The sequence below is a fragment of the Dipodomys ordii genome, unplaced genomic scaffold (assembly GCF_000151885.1).
Source record: "Dipodomys ordii isolate 6190 unplaced genomic scaffold, Dord_2.0 Scaffold44, whole genome shotgun sequence".
NCBI classification, from domain to species: Eukaryota; Metazoa; Chordata; class Mammalia; order Rodentia; family Heteromyidae; genus Dipodomys; species Dipodomys ordii.
The window spans coordinates 5,449,931-5,456,266 of NW_012267260.1; positions in this window are offsets into that span (position 1 = coordinate 5,449,931).

Consider the following 6,336-nt stretch of genomic DNA (forward strand, 5'->3'; position numbering starts at 1 on the left):
AGACATACAATTGGATGTCACTGATGCGTGTTAGCTGGCCTGGCCTCCCACTGCAAGTATTCCTTCTTCATCTCCAGAGACTGACAGACCTCGGAAAGTAGAGGTGTTTGTTTTTTTGTTTTTGAGGGGGATGGGGGTCCGGTCGTGGGGCCTGAACTCTGGGCCTGGGCGCTGTCCCTCAGCTCTTCAGCTCAAGGCTAGCACTCTACCACTTGAGCCACAGCGCCACTTCCAGTTTTTTTCTTTCTGCTTATGTGGTGCTGAGGAATCGAACTCAGGGCCTCAAGCATGCAAGGCAAGCACTCTACCACTGAGCCACCTTCCCAGACCCCCCTTTTTTAAGCTTCTTTTGTTTTGCTTTCAGTAAGTTTTAAAGAATAAAACCTTTAACGTCTAAGAAATTTTTTTTTACTTCTTCTTTGTAAAATGAAATACAAAAATTAAAGCTGAGCGTAGGCGTTTCCTTTGATGTGTAGAAGCAAGCTGATGTTTATTATAAATCTGGAACATTAGAGCAGCTTGTTGGGGGTGGAACCAAATCACACCTGCAAGGTTTTGGATAAAGGGAGTTTGTATTGAGCAGATTGTATTTTCCATGAAAGCCTTTCACACATACTCTGTAGTACAGCCTCCTTTCCAACCTTAGCCCTGCAGAATAAACCTGGTATTATTATCATGATTATTATGATTATATTCTGACAGTACTGGGGATTGAATTTAGGGTCATTTGCTAACATTTTTCCTGGACTGACCTCAAACAGAGATCCTCCTATCTCTGCCTCCTGCAGTAGCTAGAATTTCAAGCATGGACCACCATACCCAACCCCAGGTACTTCTTTTGTTTAGAGAAAGCAATTCAAGAGAAAGTTCAGATCCTCTGAGTTTTTCCAACTCTAATCAAGTACAGTTAAGAGAGGAAAGTCTGAGGCTTGATTTCAGGCCCAGTTACTATGTTGAAGGCTTGGTTAGAAGAAAGAACTTGGCATCATTTCATCCAGTAAAGGCTGGGGGTAGACGTGGGGGTAACTCCTGCTCTACCAACCGTGAGTGACTAGGGAAAAGCTTCAGTGTGAGAGGCTGCTTGTGAAGCCCGGCCGTTCACAACAGAATTCAGTGGGATTTTTGTTCTGTGGGAAGTGAACCAGACCAGACCACGAGTTCAGCACCACAAGCCATCCTGACTTCTCCTGTAGGAAACAAAGCAGAATGGACCAGGGCTGTGCTAGGCTGAGGATCCAGGACCCTGAAAAGTGCACTTGAGCCAAAGCTGCAATGAATAGCAAAAGATACATGCGTTGGTTAAAATAAAAGCGTATCTCGCCTTGGGTCAAAAAAGGTTAGTCTAACAGTCAGAGTCAAAAAAAGACATCCACTCAATGAAACATAGGAAAAGTTTAATACTAAAAAAGATTCTGAAGTGAAGAGACCCACCAGTCCACCCGTTTGCAAATGTAGGTCTGGATCATGGATTTTAGAGTTTTTCTTAATGTATGGAGCTGTAAGGCTTGAAAATCCACTTTATTCTATTTTTACTAGCCAGGGATTTGCACACAATTCCTGAGAAATGGGAGGCTCTGGATAAACAGGAGTTGAACAAATGAAAGTTTAGCAGATTCCTAAACTTTCTGTGAGAAAGATGTGGGTAAGTTAAGTCTTTCTTGTGATCCTCCTCAGACTTAAAATTCTTAACTTTGTGCCTCTAAATCCAAGAGGTTCCTTCTTAGTAGGTTCTCAAAAGAGGTTCAAGAATTTTATAACCAGTTTGAAATGAAAACAAGAGTAAAGACATCTAAAAAGTTTCAGTCTTCTCAGATTTAGATTTTGATGGCTGGCAAATGCTAATCTATAGATTGAAAGCAGGGAGTGGGCATATAGAAAAAGAATCTGAATAGAAAAGGCTGGACTTACTTTTTTCTTACCTTTTATTTAAAAGAGAAAACTGACAGCCCTGAGCTTTGTGTTAATTTTGTAAGTCTTCTCAGATAAGGGACGCATGTTAAGGTTAGGATTTAATTCATCTAGGTCTTTTCTTAAAGTGCTGATACATACATCCATACAAAAACATGAAACACATATTTACTCTGAGCACATAGTATGTGGATTTATGGACATCTATCAAAAACTTAAATAACTTCAAATTATTATCATGATTTGTCTAACTCCTAAAATTTACCAAATCTCTGAAAAAATGATTTTTTTTGTGTGCAAGTACCAGGGCTTAAACTAGGTCCTCACATTGTCAGTACACTTTTTATTTTTTGAGTGGAATCTCACAGAGTTTTCTGCCTGGACTGTCTTGGAGTGTTGATTCTCATATCTCAGTCTCCTGAGTAGCAAGGATTGCAACCACAAGCCACCAGTGCCATGCCTCCAGACACGGAGTTTATATGACTTTCCTTGTTTTCCCACCTATTTTTCTCAACAGTGTTACCTATTTTGTTCTGCTTACCTACAGAAACACAAGGAAAGTGGTCTCAAAGGCAAGTGGTCTAAGAAAATGGCCTATAGAAGGACAAATCCCAATGGAAATGCTATCAAAAACTTATCAAATAGTTTTTTATAGATTCTCCACCATACCCTCTTTGAAGCATCCTTTTTTGTTTTTAGATCCTATGTGGAGGCCTGCTCTTAAATAATGAGTGTAGTAGGCAGGTGGGTGAAATGTGTATGTGTGTGTGTGTGTGTGTGTGTGTGTGTGTGTGTGTGTGTGTATGTGATTCTATGACAGACAGAAAGGAGACAGTTCTACTGGGAACTCCCTCCTCTATTTATAGAGTCAATTCCCCCCTCTCCCATAATCCCATAAATACTGAAACTAGAAAAGCAGCAGCCCAGAGTTCAATTGTGCCTAAGATTAGATTGTTGCTAAAAAAATGCTGGAGGGGATAGGTGTGAGCCAGCCCTGCTATGGCTAGAGACAGATGTTGACGCAAATAAATGATATTGCGAGTCCATAAATACCAACTGAAAAAAACACAACACAAAACCAACAGCCCGGAGACAATGGCCGACTGACTCCAGAGATAGAATAGCAAGTTTGAATTATTGTTCATTGTAAGCTGAAGGACAGGGATTATCAGAAGCGAATTCATTTGAGTGAATTCATGGAAGTCGGGGGGGGGGGTCCCACCACGAGCAAGCCTTCCCATGGAAGTCAGCGCCAGCACCTCTGAGGGTCAGACATCACCGGCTTCCAGATGCTTCGGAGCAAGGTGTGATGGAGACAGGTCATGTCACGAGACCACGATGACCTCCTGTCTGGAAGGATGCGGGATCCTGATAATTGCTTGATATCAGAACTCTTCCAGCTTAGAGAACTCTTCCAGCTGTGCGTGCGCGCGCACACAAGCATGCAGGCAGGGTTTCTGATATTCTTGCTTTTTGAGGTCCTCACTTCAGTCCCTTCAGCCAGTTTCTATAAAAATATACTTTTATACCAGGAAGATGAGCCTTTCTGTCTCCACAGCGCTGGCCCTCAAGCACTGTAAAATAATCTGCTTCATAAGTGAAATTCGGGCACAATCCCACAAGAAAAGGCTGTAAAGGCCAGTGGGAAATGGAATCAGAGGGATCCTGAGATTACCAGGTAACCATCGGTTAGGCTCAGCCCTGCTTGGCATGAGCCAGCGAACTGTTTACCAACAGCCCCTGCTTTGACTTCCCTGTCTTGATGTTTTGTTGTTGTTGTGAAATTAAGGAGACTTTGTGAACTTTGATTTCAGGTAAATGACAAAGAATTTCTGACTACTAACAAAATCCCAAATACGTTATACCTAAATTAGAACATACTCATTATTTGCTTGAAATTCTAATTTGTCTAGGTGTTTAGCACTTTAGTTTGCTCTGTCTTTCACCCCTACCCCAAAGAGAATTGTAAGTACTAAGGAGACAAAGGAAGATCTCTGATTTTTAGGCCTCAAATTAGGACTTCCACCACAGAACCAAGTTAAGTTATGTAAATCTTTCCTCCTGTCCTAGAAACACCTACATGGACATGAGCATTGTGTGTATAATAATATCATAATATCCATGCCTAGGCCTGGCTTGTTCAAGATTGAGGAGATTTAGGCTGAGATAGAAACATCTATATTTTCTAATCAGCTTCTTAATGGTTTATTTTTTCCTCTCCTTCCTCTCATTTCCCTTCCTCCTCCTCCTCTTTCTTCCTCTTCTTCCTCCTCCCTCTTCCTCCTTTGCTTTCTCCTCCTCTCCTCCTCCTCTTCTTTTTTGAATTGGTGTGCCCATGACTTGTCTGTAGAACAGTCTAAACCTCTGTAAGTTAGCACATACCTTCTAGCAAGGGCAAGGAGAGCCTAGAGTACACGTCCAGTGTGGCAGGAAGAAGAGGGGCTAGAAGACTACAAGTCTTTGCGAAGCCTTCCCCCCCACGCCTGGAGCTGTGTCACCAGGCTGTTTTGAGCTCTATTTACAGAGTCAGGAGGAATACACAGAGGAGAAAGATATTTCTAAAGGAGTGAGTGGGAGGTAGGGGGAAACCATCAAATCCTTAGGAAGGGCTAGGCACTTCATTTAGAAACAGGCCCTACAGGGAGGGGAGAGGGGAACAGAGAGGGATGGAGGGAAGAAGAGGGAGAGAGAGAGAGAGAGGGGAAAAAACCCTCAAATGCATCAGGACATCTATTCTATTTAACAGCTCCAGTGGCACAAACCATGGCCTAAACTGTGCCTGGGAATTCAAATTTAAATAAATCATCCCAACAGATGAAGAAAAAGACAAAGGAAATGGACTGGAGGCATTCAAGTCCTCTCCACACGCATGCCCTGCACACCGGCATTGTGACCTCAATTAAATCAGGCTTGACAATTTACTAGTAAAAACTTAACAAAAGCCAACGGAAAACACCCAGGGCACATCCGAGGGAGGAGTTCAATCCATGCATTCATGTACATATACTCACACTTCTGTGTACATGTGCGGTAAAACACAGACACCCTGGGCCCATGGATCCTGGGTCATGAATTCCACCAGGCTGCACTGAGTCTGCATAGGCTTTCCTTCCTTATCCTAAACAAGAGCTGGTGTAACACCTAGCTAGGTGATACGCTTGTGTTGCATCAGGTCTTCTAGCTCATCTAGGCATGATCTGATGCATTCAGAAACATAGATAAAGGTTATAGGCCAATCCTGTTCCTCCTTACAGAAGGGCTTTGAGCAGCTGTAGATTTTGGTATCTCTAGGGATACTTTCCTTCAGAGACAGAAGGGTGTGAGGGTGTGTGTGTGTGTGTGTGTGTGTGTGTGTGTGTGTGTGTGTGAAAGAGAAAGAGACAGAGAGACACAGAGAGACAGAGACACAGAGACAGAGAGACAGAGATAAACAGAGAGAGAGACAGAGAGAGAGACAGAGAGAGCGCTGTTTCTTTTTGTTTGTTTTTGTGACAGAGTCTCCTCATGTTGCCCACATTGTATTCCATCTATTTCTTTGTATGATACCCTTCAAAAAAGTTTGGGGGAAAAATCCTTTCTCTTGGGACAGCTATTCATCATGTTTGGAAAACATAAGTCCCCAGCCAGAGGCAATAGACTTGATTAGCAGATACGCTTTAGGAAGAAAAACACAGGAGAATGATCTGGAATGCAGGCCGCCATGGTAAGATGCTGGAAGCAACAGGTTTAGAAGGAGTGTTTGGCACAGGAAGGTGTGGACATCAGGACCCCTGGCCTGGGAGTGTGTGCCAGGCTGTCTCTTTTTCATGGCTCTTCAGAATGCCCCGAGCACTATGTCCACTGGGAAATAGTAGTCCATACTCCGTCCCTCATGCTATTGTGTTCTCTTTAGCTCAGAGAGCACAGTACAGGCAGATGGCCCAGATAACAGAGTTCATTTGAATTTTGAAGTTCACCCAGAAAGCAAGGTAAGGATGTCAGGGATGGCCCCTCTCCTCTCTATACTGCTAAGCAAGGGCACTTATTCCAGTGGTGGATTATTGTGCTTGTGAATCACACTCAAACAATGTTCCTGTGTGTAGTGGATCATGACTACTATCCTAGCTACTGGAGAGGTGGCGGTGGGAAGGATCATGGTTTGAAGCCAGACAAGAAGTTCATGAGACGTCATCTCCACCACTAGCTGGGTGTGGTGACTTGAGTTTGTCACCCTAGCTACCTGGGAAATGTGAATAGGGAGTCCAGGCCAGCTCAATAATAAATATGACTGGGGGCATGGCTCAAAGGGTAGAGTGCCTTCCTAACAAGTCCTAAGTTCAAACCCCAAGTGCTACTGAAAGGAAAAAGAACACTTTTCCTGTGGAAAGCCATAGGATTTGTCCATTCTAGTTCTATCTATGTTGCCTAATAAAACTTTTAGCAATGATG